The 17,476-nt window shown below is 46.6% G+C and overlaps 1 long non-coding RNA gene across 2 annotated transcripts; it reads right to left on the bottom strand.

Moving 5' to 3' along the window:
• Window positions 1-5,150: 5,150 nt before the first annotated feature.
• On the bottom strand, window positions 5,151-7,643 carry LOC111847369 (uncharacterized). 2 transcript variants are annotated; one of them, XR_002839101.2, is made up of 4 exons: window positions 7,383-7,643; window positions 7,178-7,230; window positions 6,715-6,756; window positions 5,151-6,605 (listed from the first exon to the last, which is right to left on the bottom strand). It is a non-coding gene; the product is annotated as an uncharacterized lncRNA (long non-coding RNA). The 2 variants fall into 2 exon arrangements; XR_002839100.2 differs by having other exon boundaries at window positions 7,182-7,230.
• Window positions 7,644-17,476: the final 9,833 nt, after the last annotated feature.

Genomic DNA, 17,476 nt, shown 5'->3' with positions numbered 1-17,476 from the left:
TCTCCTCTCCTCGGGATGCGTGCGGAGCGGTGAGGAGGGGATTCAGGAGTGGACGATCGTAACAGGTCCGACTCGCACTTTTCCCCCTTCAGTGCAAGAAAATGATCAAGTCAATCATGTGGACATGCTTCATTATTCAATGAACACAATCTTTGCCGGCGCTCCGTTTTACGTGCGGGAGTTTGCTCAACGCCGCCTTTTTCGTTTTTAAGGTAAGAAGTCCAACGCTTTTAAGACTGTTTCGCATGGCTTTTTACTGCGCTTTTTAAAGTCATTTTGGACTATTTTTGTTTCTCTTACAGCATCTCAGCGGGGCCTTTCCCCCCCTCCGTGATTAAAAAATACAGTATAATTAAATATCCATAGCAGTGACGTTTGCATGCGGGGTTGTCAGGGGAAAAAGCAGCAAAGCGAGGAGCCATTGAACGTCGCTGCACAACTTATTCCCTTGGAAAAAGACAGATCTTTATAAAATGTCTTTCAGAACAGTTACTTCTTAGGGATACATATTTAACAGCGCTGAAGACTGGGATTAAAGTTAAAAAATTGCGTGTTTAAAAGGGCGATGAACACCCAGATAGCTATAAAGGGGTGAACCGGGGGGATAAAAAACTTTCCCGATTATGATATTCCTTGCAAACTTTTTTTGCTACAAGCCCAAGGGGTTCCGGTCGGGCTTTCGGATAACCTGAATACAGGTCGCCGGGAGAATTAGGATCAAAGTTATCTGCTGCATGCCATGTGTCAAAACTTGTGAGGTTGGAGGAGCTTTGCGAGACCTGCCATTTTGTGCTGTGATCGACCTCGTAAGAATAGACGGCCCGCATTATGCTTTGAGGAGCGTTATGATGGCATTCAAACAACTGAGGAGTAAATGTCATATCAGGCTTTTAAAAGCCCCTTTATCCAGAAACGACAAACATATCGCTACAGAAAAGGGGGGGGGGGGGGGGGATTTATCGACGGGTGCAAGTGTAGTGGCCTGGGGGGGGGAAAGATATTTTTCTTTCGTTAAAAGAAAGTTGCAGGAAATAGAAAATAAATAAAAAGAGGTGCTTTAAGAACTGCAGTTTTAAATGAATTTGAAACAATATGTCTAATAGAATCAAGGGTGAGTGAGGTTTTGCGTTTCTTTTATCGATAATTATCTTGTATAGCGTTATATATATATAAAATATCGGCTTACTTTGTTGATTTTATAGTCAATATACAGTATAAACACTAATCCACTATTTTAAGTTTTTTTCAGTTTAACATAGGCCTATTCAGTTGATTTCTGGGGTTTTCGGATATTACCGAGGCATGAGCTGAACACAACTTATTCTAAGGGATGAAAAAGGGTTTCTTTTCAAGTTAAATAGGTTCAAATGTCAGCCAGTGTCATAAATCTGCATATATTTATTTAAGAAGTGTTAGCGTAAAAGTAGTGACGCCGGCAGCGGTGATAGGTGAGCAGGTGTCCGGCTTGGCTAGGGGGGCACGTCCTGTCCTCATATGGACACAAGCGCACTATGTCGTGCCAGACACCTAAAGGCAACTTTAATACTTGCATAAAGCACACGACTGCTTAACAATGCGAGTCAAATTGTTTTACTTTTCTTTGGCATTTTCCTAAGAGTTGAAACGAGATAAGTGTTTTTCCAACCCCCCTTGGATTCATTATAAAAGGAAAAGAACGGATAGCGGCCGTGCAGATGTATATGTAAATGCAAGGCATTGTTTAACGGTATTTGTCAGGCGGATATTATGTCTGTAGTGGTGTCTGGGCGTAGACATTTTTGTCGGCTCGCATCATTTCTTATTTGAGGAGAAATTGCGATGGATGAAAGCCGTGGCTATTTCGCAGAGAAATATCCCACTCGTGGCGCGCGGAGAGAAACCCTCCGTGGCCTCTGTTAGCTTGTTGACGTGCAAGTCATATTATATTTACAAACCGTACCTGACTGAAACATAACACACAATAAGCAATTACTTTTCGAAGAGCACACCGTGTACAAAGGAGAAATAACACGGTGGAGACGGGATCCGAAGGCGTAAAGCTTAATTGCTTTATTGCCAGCCAGGATGCACATCTTTTGAGGTTACATGTTAAAGGCGATTTTAATGATGTGATTAATAACTGCATTTACAGTTAAAGGAAAAATAAATGAATGAGATAAATATTGTTATAAATTTACAGTCTATTTAACTGCCTCTTCTTATCATTTTTCTTAGTTCACCCTATGTAAATATGTTAGTATGTTAATAAATGTTGATGTGATATTATATAATGTAAAACCCGAAGAGAAAAGCTAGCCTTTTTACTTTAATTTGACTGGCAGAAATTGCTCATTTGAATTTATTGACAAGGTTACGGTTTCGGGGTCAGCCTGGGTCAGAGAATCACGCTTTTGATTTCCCTCCCTACACATGGATGCCCTGGCCCTGTTCTAGAGTCTCATTCCCAGGCCTGAGATCCAGCAGGGCCCAGGGCTGCGTATCTGCGGTTCCTGAACTCCAGCCCGCCTGGCACTGGCCACTCCGTACGGCACGCCGCCTCTGTTCGTGTCCTCTGACCAGAGCAGGAACAGGATGTCTGTGTCTCTTACATGGGGGGAAGGAGGGGACGCATACCGCATCCTTTCTTCCCAATTTTTTCCCCCGCCTTGTTTTTGATTTCCATCGCTGTCAGTCTGCGGCCACTGAAGTGTGTCCGGCGCAGAGGCTTGATCAAACAGCCGCTGCACACTTAGCTGATTCCACCCTCTTTAATTGGCTGAAATTGTCGACCAGATGAACATGCCACGTCTGCCTCGCACGGGGTGGGGGGCAGAGGGGGCTGCCGTTTAGGTATTAATTGATACGTGCAGAGGAGGCCTGCGGGTCACAGGGCAGAGGCTTTTAATCCCCTCGATGTGGGGTCCATCACTCGGGGGGGATCGAGCAGGGGTTACCCTAAGATGGGAGGGTGACTCAGAACTGGACTTGCGTCTTGTGAGTACGGCCATTGTGGGCTCAATTTTTACCGTGATTTTGGCTGTTTACGGCACAGTTAACGAGGGGATTCTGGAAAACCCAGAGCAGGCTGCCTCGAACTATTCCAAAATTTTTTCCTAATTTAGATATAATTGTTTCACAGAGGAAATATATTGCGTGTTTCTAATTTGAGAGCAGGGGCAGGAGTGAAACTCTGAGGACGGAGGAGTATTTCACACACTACTCCTGTGAGAGACAGGAGATGTAAATGTTTTAGGATCTCTCCTCCCTCTCGCCTCTGTATCCCGTACATTAAGGGTGACCGACCTTCGGGCTGTAACTCGTGCTTACTTGGTGACCAAGTTTGCAACTGCACATCGCCCGTAATGGCAGGAACGCGGGGTCCTAGCATAGTGAAGGGTGGAGCATTGTAATGATCCGAGGTACTGTGTGCAATCGGAGAAAAAATACATTAAGGTGATTTAAGTCGTCTCTCTTATTTCCGTCAGATTAGGCTAAGATGACGTGATGCTTTTAAAATAGGGGAATTTTCTACAAAGAAAATGGGTGTTCTTTTGACAGTGCTATTGTCATTCACAAAGGAAATAGCGTTTGTGAAAAAAGGACATCTCCATCGTGAGCAAAAAGTAGATGTTGAAGTTTTTCCTAGTTAGAACCAGGAGACATTACCTCGTTTTAGGAGTAGCGATCCCTCAGACTTTTGGACCGTAAAGCTTCACTCTGACTGAATAATTCAGTGAAGTGATACTTTTCCCTTGCATGCTCAATGTTTACACAAATTTAATGAAATTCATTTTAGCCACAGTCAGCCCAGATCCAATGAAATGTATTTTTGCTTTTCAAAGCTGCACATAAATCAGGGGTTACACTTAACTGAGTCTTTGTTACATTAAATCAGAGTCCTTGGTTTATATGCCACTCAGATTTAGTGGTTTGCATGCGAGTGCCCGATTGGATTAAAAGTGCCAGTTTGATTAACTGACAGGTCCAGAATAAAGTGGATTTGCCGGCTGTTGTAATCACGTAGCCCCCCCCAAAAAATCTGTGAAAATAATTTGCTAGAGACACAAGTACATGCAGGCAAAGACCTCAGCAAATAAATGGGACAGATGTTCACAGATGTTTTGGGTCCCTTCAAGTTTTCCTTAATTCACTTTCAAAGAGTAGGTCCGGGAATGATGAAGTTCTCGCTTTCTCTCTCTCTCCTTCCCTTTCTCCTCCTTACCTACAACTCCAGTTCTGTCCTCCCCTTTTTTCCCAGCTTCATCTGTACATAATCGAATTGTTCTGAGTTCTAGGAAAAGTCAATGCCAAACCCCAGCATGGTGATTTGGGATGATTGTTACATTCAAAAATGAAGAAATCGGTCAAATTAAAAGTATAGTACTTTTTGAAACAAAAAAGCAGTTTGTTTTTTGCACTTACGACATACCCGACCCTTTTACTCCCGGATGCAATTATACTTTGATTGATAGTGTTTAGTGTAAATAGTAGAATTTCCCTCACGGATTTTGATATTTCTCTCTGTTTGCCTTTTGAAACCGCTAGTCTTGCCGAAATAAAAAAAAAGGTCTTCAATTTGTGGATGACATTTTTTTTGTCTTTGTCAAACTTGCCAATTTGTATTTAATTGTGCCGTGCATTGTGTCCGCTTAACGTGCTTTGATCTTTTGAGGAACCCAAAATTACAGCCATGTCATTTTCTGACAAGAGATTTACGCAAAATAGGCAACCGTCCATCAATCACGAACTCAGTGCGCAACCATCGGCTTATTTTACGTTTATGCTCCTCGTGGTTATTCTCGTTGGTCACGTCAGAGAGAGTAGCGTATGGCCCATGGCTCTAGGGTCAGTTCCAGAAGGTATTTTTCTACTGTCCCAAGGGCCTCTTCCCAGCAGAGAGAAGAGATGAGCTCCTGGGGTCGCTGACTTGTTTCAGGGCTGCCTCCAAATGACCGGCTGTCATCACTGTGGACCAGCTCTTGGTTGGAAGGGCCAGTACAAGCAAGATGGCTGTTGGGAGGGAGGGCTTTGCACCTTTAATTATGATGGAGAGTTTCTCAAAGGACGGAGGCGTAGCAGTACGCCAGCCTCGTAAATCTACCCCACGTCCGTGCATCGTATCGAACTATCACTATACGCCATTATGCTACACATTCAACTGCCTCTTGTGGTTCTGATTTGCATAATTGGATCTTTAATGAAAGTTGCCTCGTGGAACAAAAAGAAACATTACGAGAAGGAAAGGAAAACACCGTGAGCCAACCTGTGTTTCTATTTTCCTTTTTTTTTTTGCATTATTTTTGCTACCTTTAAGGAGGGCTTTGAAGTTACTGACCCATGTGGGGGACGTTGGCCGCAAATAGGATGAGAAGTGTCTGGTGAAGTCCCCCCCGCCCCCCCGTTTCCTGCCAGGTCTCGCGGGGTATTACTACAGCGATACTGTCTTTTTTTTGCCTGAGGGATTTTAGGTTTTCTGTCGACTCTCGTTTCGTACACTTCTTACACATGGAAGATGGGCCTTTTGTGGGATCAAGGCACAATCATCGGCTGGAATCCTGCAGTCGCAAATATTTTGACAATTCCCGCTCCCCGGCGAGCCAGATCGTGGGGCGTGTAGTTACAGTGGCTTTTTGTCTGAGGTTTTTGGGTATTGGATTTTTTTAAAGCAACCTCAGATGAATCAGAAAGTGCAGATGACTCTTCCCCTCCCTATGTGCGCTTGCGCTCGTTTAGGCCGTAGAGGATGTTTTGGTTTATTGGTTAATTAAACCACATTTGTGCTTTTCCCCCTGTTTCGAACAGGTGAAGGTTAAAAAGGCTGATAGTAGCATTTTCAATTAAATGTGAGTGTCAGGGTAAATGAAATGTTATTTGTCCCACAGTTTGACTATGTTTTGAAGGACAAATAATTTAGAAAAGGGAGGGGGGAGGAGGGAGAAGACCCTGGAATTTTTAAAGTGACACCACTGAATAGTAGCCATTTAGAACCACTATAGAATGAGAGCTTTACAACTGGGGAGAGGCAAGTGTTTGTTAATTAGGCTCCTGGGTTCAATCTGGATATTAACGAATCTGTGGCAATTTCTAATCAAGTGACGGCCCTGCGCTGTCACTCAGAAAGGGCAGGAGTGGACTGAATTTCAGAGCGAATCACAGGTGGGCATTAGTATAACATTAGAATGGGGGCAGTGGTAAATGGGCATGAGTGGTGTAGCTAGCATTGTATGTCTGTGAGCCCCCCCCCCCCCCCCCCCCGCACCAATGATCCTCGGGTGTGCGATCTCAGCTTCCCAAACGGCGTTTCTTTAAGGTCTGGACATGACGACCCTCTCTTCCGAGGTGGCAGGCACGTGGCGTCCTGGCGCCCCCTTCGGCTTAACGCTGTGATGAGATGCCCGGCCCTTAACGCCGGCATTGTTTTCCTGCCCCCCGTGGACTGGCAGCTCCTGCTGTTGATTCTCTCGGTAATGATGTCACCGAGATGGCGGGGAGAGCAAATGTCTCCTGATCTCTCCATTTAACGCCTGGTTGATTTGGCTGATAATGATAGCACTGGCGTTCCTCTAGCTCGCAGACGGATCAGGCCCCGCAAATTAACGGCTTCTCTCCGCCGAGGGAGCTGGATGCTGGAGGAAAGGGGGAGAAAACAGATGATGTACGTGAAAGATGTCCCCAGATCGCTCGGGATGACACCTACACCCTCAGTCCCTGGCGGTGGAGAAGCAGATCCTTTACCTCCAGCAGACTCCATCCATCTCTGAATATAGTCCTTGCTTCCTGTGGATTTTAGACAAGGAGATATTTTATTATTTAATCTAATTTAGCCTCTCGTTAAAATTAAGGCAGTATTTCATCATAAAACAGATACATTATTTATTATAATTTTAAAAACAACAATAATAAAAATACAGACACATGAATAGATTGTTTTGCATTTTTATATTTTCCTAATATTTAGCGCTTCGAATGGCTTTTGCGTGAACCTCAGTCAGCTTCCATACTGCGTTTCCTCAGAGTGAAAAAGGTTTGAGCGTAAATGAACAGAAGCCCCATTAAATCGTGAGCTTTTTAAATTCAGTTAATTACAGACGGAAATCACATTCGACTGGTTACCTCGTATATATTTTTAGCCGAGAAGCCCCCAGACTCCCTCCCTCACCCCTCCCACCTGGTCCCCCCACCATCCCGAGTAGATTACCTACAGGTGAAGGCGAGCCGGGGACTCCGAGCTGCGCGGGGGGGCTCTCACTCCTGAGCGAAACATTTTTAAGCAGAGCTCAGTGTATGAACTAAATAGTGTTTCCTCTGGGGGATTCATCTTTATTTATCCGGGTTATTATGGAGCTGAATTTTAAAAGGGCTTTTTGAGGAAATTCCCCTGACGCCTGGCTTCCTTTACACACCTTTTAAGTCGTAAGGAACGCTCGTTTGTGCCGTTGTTCTCCCCTCCGTTTGCCGCGCCGCTCCTTATGATATTAACAAATCCCACTCTTCTGTCTTTCATGTCTGATCGACCTGCGGTCCGTCTGCCGTTCCTCGCGCGTCCGCGTGCAGCCTAAACCGCACGCCCCGCCCCCTGGTTTGGTCGCTAGTATTTTCTGGGAACGTGTTTCCGTCGCGAGCGGGCTCGGGGAGACACGCGCACCAAGCTAGGCCCGCGCTTCAGGTCGTGAGACTGAAAATGGACGGCGTCGCGGGACAGATTTTCGATATCAGGAGCGATTCCCCTCTCTCCTTCATTTCCTCAGGTTGTTTATCATTTTCTAACCGAACCATAATTTAAAAACATATTTCACTGTTTATATTTTTACTTGACAAATTATATGTAGCTGTTCAATTACCAAATATATAGATAAATATATAGTCTTTTTTAAGATAACATATTCATGGTTTTAATAACATCCGTTAATGACCCCATAATTAAATATAAAAATATTAAAATACATTTTGTTTTAAATGCATCTGTTAATGAGCCCTTAAGTATGACAGCCGGTCAGTGAGATACCAATGTATCTCGTTTTAAAAACGTCTGTAGGGAGTCACACAAAGCTGGCATCGCTGACTGCCGTTTCTGTCCTTCACCTTTATTGTGGGTGGGGGGGGGGGGGGGGGGGTAGCGGTCCAAAACCCACTTTCAGCTTTTTCAGTTATGAAGGCCTCGTCTGAAATTGGTCTCATTTTGGCACCCAGCAGACTTATGGCGATTCCCAGGACATACAGAGCTCTGTGATTTCCTCAACTTCCATATGGGCCTGTGTTGGTGACAGCCCCATCCAGTGAAGGTCCTGCATTTCGGGGGCCCATTTCAGGGGATAGGTTGAGCGATTGGGGCCCCGGTATACTTAACACAGCCTGAGCTGCTTCAGCATGAGTGACAGACAAATTGCAGGGCGTGTTTGCAGAGATTATCATGGGCGACGGGGGGTTTGAGGCTGTGGTATAAAGGCTGACGACGCGGGTTCGAGGGGTCCTGATTGAAGTAGCTCTGCCGTGGGAGTTGCTAGTTTGAAATGAGCAAAGTGCTAAGCCTCCTTTGGGTAAGAATTTCAGCTACACGATGAAAAAACATAACATAATCTAAGTGAATATTGTCAGTAGAAAATTCCTGTGTAGATTAGTGTTTTGTTCCCCGTCAAAATGGCTGTGTTTTGCGTGAGCTGCGCTTGGCTTTGATTGGGGGAGACGCAGACATCGCCAGGCATCTGGCTATTCACTAACTTTTTTATTTTTGACATGAGTTCTGTGCAAACCTGGAAAACATCTGAGAAAATATCGTGTCTGATAGCTGTCAAGTTTCAGCTGCAGGGGGGTGGGACTCAAAGAGCATAGGAGAGGTAGACTAGACGGAGCCCAGAGCGGGAATGTTTACAAGGAGCTCTCTATAATGCCTTTCCCCATGCAGGTAACCCCGCTCCAGGCCTGCCATGGCCTCAGCTCCCCACCCCAAAAAAGCTTGTATCCATGTTGTCGGTGCCTTTATGCTGTACCCTGTGAGTCAACTCTGACAGCAGCCCCTTTAACTTGGGGGGGGGGGGGTGTATGTCTCTTGCTGGTGTTTAATAGGAGGTTGCTCGTGTTTGTGGGTGGGAGGGGTCGTCACGGTGACCCTCGTTTGCTTTTTCTTCCAATTTCCCTTTCTGGAGGCTGCGGCTGCCTCTGCTTTTGTTGTCTGCTCTAATCTGGAAAATGATCTTAATTATGGAGGTTCAGGCTCGTTTTTACACGGTTTTAATCAAACGGCATAGTTAGTAATTAGAATGACGAAAGAGCACTCCTGCTTACAGATGCTACAGGGCTTTGAAAGGCAAAGCAGGGAAGGGGGGTGGGATTATTGGCCTGTTAGGTGTCCATATATAGTCAGCCCAATACGCTGCAGCCGGCTCGGCGTGACTTCTGAACGAGGTGCAATTAATTGAGCCAAAATCCTCTTAACTGACATTAAATCTCGACGAATCAAATCGAATCAAAGTTTTTTTGGCAGCCCAAAATCTATCCGCAGAAGTTTTCAACTTTGTTTCTGGGCTTGCTCTTGAGCTCATGTCTTGGTGGGGTTAAGAGATGTGAAGGGAAGACCGATCCTTCCTGAGGGAAAGCCTAGATGGAGTCCTGATGGTTTGGAAAGACGAGTCATCAATGGATTCCCCTCTAGCATCCCCGAGGTCACGGAGTTCTTGCTAAGTTGCCTGGAGACTGGAGCGCGATCAAACCTCCGGGTCAGCTGAAGACACGCTAACGTTTTAAGCAACTATCAAAACTGAGGTTGCCAGCCTAAGCCAGGGAGGGCTTCCCTGGAACGCAGTAAAATGAGAAAAACAAAACTAAAAGCCAACAAGGATCACGCTGTCAATCGCCTGGGTTTGTGACTGCAAGGTTTCCAGATGGGGTGTGATGTTTAAAATGTAAGTGAGGGACATATTCTATATGCCTAAAATGTAGAAACAGTCGAGTAAGGGAATAAAGTTCTATGTGCATACGTTACGTGTGTTCGCACTGAGCTGCAGTGCCTGGGGGTCGGAGGGGGGGGGGGTGTCTGAGGGGTCAGGGCTGCGGTCAAAGGCCCAGCGGGATCGTTGTGGCGGGACTAAGCTGAGTGACTGGGGTTAAATGGTGTGACGCTCGAGGTCGGGACCGATTAGCCCCCGTGTGACCCGTCGTGAGTGTGCCGGCTGATCTCCGTGTGTGTGCATGTCTGACTTGAGTCCGCTCCCCACCATGCACCACGATTAATTCTTTTCTGGGGGGTTCTGCGAGGGGGGGAGAGAAATCGGCATCAGGTGACTGTATCTCTCATAAAATTACTCCTTGTCTTGATTTCTCCAGAAACAGAAAAAAACAGTGAATCGGTAACTTTATCACAGAGCATACATGATGTGTTTCACACACACACTGCCCTGACCATGGTACCAGCAGTCCGGTTCAGTGACCATGTTGCATATATCTAATAAACTCCTTTGCACATAAAATAACTGTAATTACCTCTACTTTCCCTTCTTTTTTTTAGTGCTGGTAAAAACATTCCCGTACAGGGGTGATAAATGTATAGCAGAGGGGCGATTTTGGCCCTGTGCTGCCCCCTTTGCTGAACCGCCATCGTCTCATGGGTTAGAGACGGCAGCTCGGATACCTACCATCCCTCCCCCGGCGCCCCAAATGCTCGCCTTTGAAGTTTTCATAATCCATCTGTCATCCTCGAGTGGGGAGGGCACGCGTTCCGCGGGGCGCTCCTATGCCAGGGCTCGTACGGGGCGGCCGAGCGGTCGGCATTCCTGGGATTCGCGCCCCCCCTACCCCCTCGCTCTGAAAGAGAAGGCACAGCTCGTCTGCTATGGGAGGAATGCCTCAACTGCTTCCCACTGTCACAGCTATGAGGAGTTCAGGCGAAGGGTCATTGTTCCACAGAAGTCAGTCGCATAAACCAGGAGCCCTGGCGTCTCGGGTAGCTAATCTCGCTTCATTTGAAAGAAATATTTACTCCGATTCGGAAAACGGGGGAGAAATCTAATTTCCAAATGCTGGGATGTGCGTTTTAATTCCGCGCTCCCCCTTTTCGCTTAGAGATGCGTACAGTCGGAGCATTTGGTGTTTGTTTGATGTGCATTCTAATGAAGTTTGTTGCCGGGCTCGGTGTTAAAATCGTCTTTAATTAGAATGCGCCTTGCTGTATTTTTTTTTTTTTTTTTTAAAGCGACATGGTGAAGGTTTCTCTTTAAGGAGGCATGTAAACTTTGCACACTGCAACTTAAAAAAAAAGGCGAGATACGACAACAGTGAATTATTTTGATTTGTGCCATTTTTTTGTTTACTGATAAAAAGCCTTTAACAATTCTTTTACATTATAAACACTGCCGTTAGATCCATGTCTTGTATCTCAGCCGCAGGAAAAGAAATAAAAGCACCTTTATATGATAAAAGATTGTGCTTTGCAACAAAAAAGGAGATTTGACATTCTCTTTTGCCTTTGAAACTTCAATATTTTAAAGTAATTGTTTCATGCAAGTTATATATCTTCATTTATGGTGGAATAACACGCGGATCCTTTTTTTGTAAATAAAAGTAGCACCCATCTGCTTGTTGAGACGCCCCTGGTGCCTCTGTATTGCAAAAATAATACTCGTCCTAATGACTTCCACATATTTTGAAATCTCCCTTTTGAAATTGGTCTTGGCATGTTATTTGCAGGTACTTGAGTTGCATCTGTTTGCAATTTTGCAAATGTGGAAGACTTTAATGCAGAGCTCCGTGCGAGCGAAGGGGGCTACTCTAATCCTTGGGTAACACCGGCTGTCATCACAAAGGAGTGCTTATCTCCATCCTCCGAGGTGGGGGGTTGGGATGGGGGCGGTTGGGTGGGAAGGTGGCTGAGGAGGGTGGGCTGTCGGGTCCGTGCGTGATGTGAAAAGTGCCCTCATGGGGTCGAGGGTCAAATTCAAGGTCTAAAGTGAAACCACATCTGCCCACATCCCCCCAACCCTGGTAAATCCCTGGTGACGTCCTTGTCCCTCCAATTGGAGGATGGCCCCCATAAAAGGCCCAATCAGGAGGTAAATTAAGCTGAAATGAATGTGGTTTGTTTCCCTTCGTTTGCCCCACGTGGCAGGCAGCTGACCATGGTAAACCCTTCCCCTTTAAGCTGTAATAATGTGCTCTTTTACCCCCGGTGGCCCTTCTGGAGCCCTAATTGTATAGGTGTTGCTGTGGCGTTAATTAAGGAGCACATTACCAGAGTTTGCTTGCTCTGACGATGATGGGAGAGAAGTTGTCTTCCGCTGTGGTTGTGTTGCCAGGATTTTGTTCAGTTTCGGCGGGTGTGTGCGGGGGGGGGGGGTGCCGAGGCTCGTATCGGGGGAGGAATTATTTTGAAAGTGTATGCCTTGAAACTTTCTCTCTGTTGGAAATGTTTATTTGAACAGTAAGCTCATGATTTGAATATTTGTAATCCATGCTTAAATTTACAGGCCAGATGAACTTTTTGGCACAGGATCGCAGCCATAAGTAGGATTTTCTCAAAGCTTTACAAAATTTTAAGCCATTTGTGCAGCTTATCTAATTTAGAAAAAAATCCCTTTCACCTTTAAAATTTCTGTATAGATTGTCTATATATCTGTAAATTTATATGTATATTTAAATTGTCACATTTATTTTTTTTCCATGTATTTTGACAGATAATAAAGGGCAAAATAGAAAAATGATATACAAAAAATAAAAAAAAATTACCTAATATGGATGCGATGGTGAATGTTTTAGTCTGTACTTTCTTCAGATCACGTTACTTGACACGGACTGCTGATGTTGAAAGGCCAGCCTTTCCTGGGGGTGGGGGTGGGGGGTGGGCTACTTAAGCACCACTAATCGGCCCAGGGAGGCCAGGTCGTGGTCACCACCGGCCGGGTGTGATTCAGATGTGCTGAGAACTTGAGATTACATGTGTCAGAATGTGACGGTGGGTCGGGGGGCAAAGGGCAACCAAGAGAGCCCTCAACAGAAGATGGAACAGAAGCCGGTATCACTCCCCCCGCATGGCCGTGAACACACGGCACTGTGTAACCGGCTGCGACCATGACCAGAGTCCGCTTTTACAGTTTGTTTTAGGGGTAGCATGTGTGTGAGAATGTGTATATATGGGTTTGGGGGTGGGCTTGGCAGGTGGGCTCTGCACTGGCTTCTGGCTCGGCAGCTGAATCTCTGTTCTGAGGTCTTGCCAGTTTGCAGTGTGAAAAAGACAGTCCTTCCAGAGCATTATATAGATTAATTTACTGTGCCACGGGCTTCCAGTGACACCTCGCAGGGGAGCCTGTATCCCGTGTCTGTTAGCTGACGGGGGTGTGGAGGTGGGGACGGATGGGGGGGGGGTGGGGGGGTTTGCTAAGAGGACCAGCGTGGGGCTCTGCTGAAGGCAAACAGCGACGTCTGGGCTGGATATGAGAGGATTGCCACGGGTGTTGTGTGTTTTAGGATGTGCATCATCTGGTGGGGGGCGTAGTCACCACCCCGCTCCCCGGTGGATGAGCTGGCCCATGTCCTGGCTGCTTCTCCCCCCGTCCACCTGAGGTCCGGGGAAAAAAAGCAGAACAAAGGAGGAAGCTTCACCTGCGTTGTCCTGCATGCTCTGGGCACCCTCGGTGTCCGAGGGGCAGTACATTAAACCGATATCTGCCTGGCAATGTTTGAAGGTGCTGGGTCTCCGGTCTCTGGGCCCTGTGTTGCTCTCCAAGGGAAATCACGAGAATGAGTGTGTCTCCTAGACGAAGCGAAATATAGGTGCCGCATGACTCAAAAAGGAAAACAAGCTTTTGAAGGTACATGTGAAAAGAAACCCAAAAAAAGCTAATGTAAATCCGATGTGAACCTTCCCGCACAAACAAATTAGGAACGACAGCTTCTTTGTGGTCTCTGTTGTCGTTGTTTGTTGTCTTTCCCTCTCTGTTAGGGATTCACAGATCTGCATCCCCTAACTATGCCTGGTAGAATGAAAGAAGAGGGGGGAAAAAAGGATGGAGGGGAAATCTTTGTTTATCGGGATGTGTGATTGTAGCAAAATCCAGTTTGGCTCCAGTTGGCGTCTTTGTGTGTGTGCCCGTGCGTGTGTGCGTGCGTGTGTGCGTGCGGGTATTGTTATAACAGAAACTCTGCTTAAATAACCTACTTTTGTCTGACAGCGGCTTCGGTTGTAGAGGTGCATATATGCAGAAAGCTATTTGGAAAGGCCTCTTCGTAGTTGTCAGCTTTTATTATGCGGGAAGGTGTCATGTTTGTAACGAAGCTGAGTGCAGATGGCAGAGTGGAAGAAATGGATCACTAATTTTAACAATGATTAATGAACAGAGATGGAAAATGAATTACATCGGACTATTGGATGCAAGGAATATTTTCAGCGAAAAACGTTAACTCCGTCTGTCAGGTGAATGCTGGGGCTAAATTATTATTTTTTTTTTTCCTTGAGATCCTCTGTAAAGTCGACACTTTGCTGTTTATTTCCACTATCCTCTGCCTCTCCTTCTATAAGTGCCTGGCAGATAATGGATGTTTGTGAGATCTTTTTACCCCCAGTATAAAACAACAAAGGTAAATAAAACCGGGGGGTAATATTTCAAAACGGGGTGATTAATCTGCGCTGTGCTTGCCTTTGTCTCTGTGCGCCGTGTTTGGATTCCGCAAGGTCGCAAAAATCACATCCAAAGTGTTCAGGGGCAGCATGGGGGGAAAATCAATGTCCCTTTTCGAGGCGAGAGGGGTCCTGCAGTTGTACCCTTGAGTAAAGTGGAAATATGCTGCTGTATGAAGTGTTATATTTTTACATAGATCAGTATAGACAGCAAAGGGAATAATCTTCATGAGTCGGGTACCTTGGTCATTCAGGTAGATTTTGCAGTCTGTAAATGTCACTCCCCCGGAGAATGTTTTTGTGGTGGTGGGTGGGTAGGGGGGGCCGGTGCAGCACAGTTGTCTTGAACCCACACTTAAACAGCACAAAGTGTGGGAACACACCGAGAGGGACGTGACCTAGAGCGTCCGGTGTGATAACACGGCCGACGGCAGAAGGGTTTGCGATCTGCATCCAGCGAGTGGTCACGTGCCCCCCCCTCGGCTCTACGGCGTGCAGCGGGAACCTGCCATCCGAAACAATAGATGTACGTGAACTATTTTGAATGTAATTAAATTCCTGATGGGAAATGCTTTGGGAAACAACTTCTGGAAAGGGGACAGGAATGCGTGCGAGCGTGTGCGCGTGTGCGTGTGTGCGTAAGGAGCAGCTTGGGTTACCCTGGCAGCACGATGCTAACGGTGAACAAGGTAGGGAGAAGGCTCCGGGGAGCCAATTTAGAACATGACTTAAGGCAAGTGTGACTCTCTCCGTCAGCTTGCTTTCTTCAGACGACGGCTCAGAGGGTGGCCTCTTCCGAGACGTGCATCTCCGCGCCCGCCCCTGCCCTTTTGGACTGGGGGGGGGGGCGCAGTCACTGGGTTCTGCATCACTTTAAAGGCCGAGGATGAGCGGTTCTCATAGTTTTAGCGCCTGCTTATTTGTGTAGTTTCGAGCAGGAGCCTTTTCAAGCAAGATCGCGTTTCCCTTTGGCGTTCACTTTTCCTTTTCGTCTCTTCCCTTTTTTTTTTAGATGTGTAAAGTTTCTGGATAAGATGGGAGTCTGTTTAGATTATTAAAAACAATGCGTCGATGTGATTGCGCATGAGGCAGGGCTGTGTCTGTATGTGTGTGTGTGTTTGTGCGCGTGTGCGTACACGTGCGTGAGCGGCTGCGTCTGGCAGAGATGAAGGGCCCCGTTTGACGGGTGAAGGATTGGTGGGAGGAAGGATGGAATTGAAATGATGTTTGTTTTCAAAGAGGGGGAGGCAAGAATGGAAATGGGGAGGGCAATTAGGAGATTCTGAGTAACGCGCAGAGCCTGGGCCACTCAACACCTAGTGTTTGGCCACAGCATGCTTCATGGAACCATATCTCACCCAAAACAAGTGCAGTGTTGTTCTGATATAAATAAGTGTATATATTCTCACTTACCACTATGTGGAACCGGTATTCTTGTCATAGAGGTGTTTTTTGGATTCAGTTGGCAAGCTGTACATCTAAGTGGCTAACATTTTGACTAGCGCTGCTCTGGGTACGATCGTGCCGTCGTGGATGAAGACAAGATCTATTCATGGAGGATGTACCCTGAGTGATTCAGGTGGGGACATGTAATCTTGTTTTAATTCATACAGGGGGACCCTGATTAGGTACCGTCAAGGGGAGAGTCACCGGATGGGTCGTGTGACAGAGCATTGGGGTGGCATACAGGCCCGGTAGTGGGAGGTGAGGAGTAGCGTTGTGCCGTGTCACATGACGGTCGCGCGCCTGATCGTGTACGTGACACTGCAGGCACGTCTGAACCCGCGGCTGCATTGTGGTATTGAGTGCGGGCTTTTAGGAGATAGGCATGCGCATATATCTTTTCATATTGTATATACACACGCGTACACACGCATATGTATAGCAGCAGAGGTGCCATGGATGTCTGGAAGTGCGATTGGTGGTGTCAGACTCATCAGTGTCAGGTTGTGCTAAACAGCCCCCGGTGGAGTCCTTACCGGCTTCGTCGCTGTATCAGTACTGAAGGTAATAACTGGGCAGGCTGCCTCATGGGAACCAATCAGTCTTCTGACGGACACGTGCCGGCAGAACGATGTTTCCTGGAGCCACGCCTACACACGGGCGACCGGGCACAAAAACAGGCTGCCTGACCAAACGAAAAACACTTAGCGTGGCAGGCGTAAGCAAGACTCACGTTCGAGGTAGGGCTGAGGCGTTTGGGAGAGGACGTGAGGTTGCAAGGAAGCACAATGCTGTCGAGCTAATCATGTTTCAATGTGGACGGTATTAGTGTAGCTGAGGATAACTGGATAAGTGGGTCTAATGTAAAAAGGAAAATGGTAACAACCGCAATCCCAAAGGACTCTTGGTGTCTGTGAAGCTCCTTGTGCATCTTAAGATGAGGATGCTTTTTTCCCCTGACGGTGTCGTGTAAATTTCCTGGTTGGTCCGTCTCGTTCCTGAGGACTCGCCCTCCCCCATCATAAAGCCGGCGGCCCGCTTGATTCCGGGGACTCGCCGGGATGGCGATTGATCATTTAAACGGGAGGATATTAAAGTTGTCTGTCACCTGCACCTCTTTAGCCCCAAATAAACAAGTGGATGTGAACTTTTAGCGGCGTGCTGTCACCCGGCTAATCGGGACGCGGGATCTGCACCGCGACACTTCATTTAGTTTCAGCGAGAAAAAGAACAATCGCGCTGGAGGTGAAGCGATTTCTAAATAAACGTCACCTGTCAGAGCTCTAGACGCATTTACTTTCCGACGTAGCTCAAGGAGACAATTAGCCAACAGAGGTGACACGGTAAACAGGTGCACCCATTATTCCCAGAGCTCATGGCAATATATTCCCATCTCTTAGACTGATGGGAGATCATGTGACGGTTTGGTGAATTATCTGTCTGCATCCAATG

This window comes from Paramormyrops kingsleyae, chromosome 11 (genome assembly GCF_048594095.1).
Source record: "Paramormyrops kingsleyae isolate MSU_618 chromosome 11, PKINGS_0.4, whole genome shotgun sequence".
In the NCBI taxonomy this organism is placed as follows: Eukaryota; Metazoa; Chordata; class Actinopteri; order Osteoglossiformes; family Mormyridae; genus Paramormyrops; species Paramormyrops kingsleyae.
The sequence above is the reverse complement of the archived record's forward strand: the minus strand, read 5'-3'. Positions and strand labels throughout refer to the sequence as shown.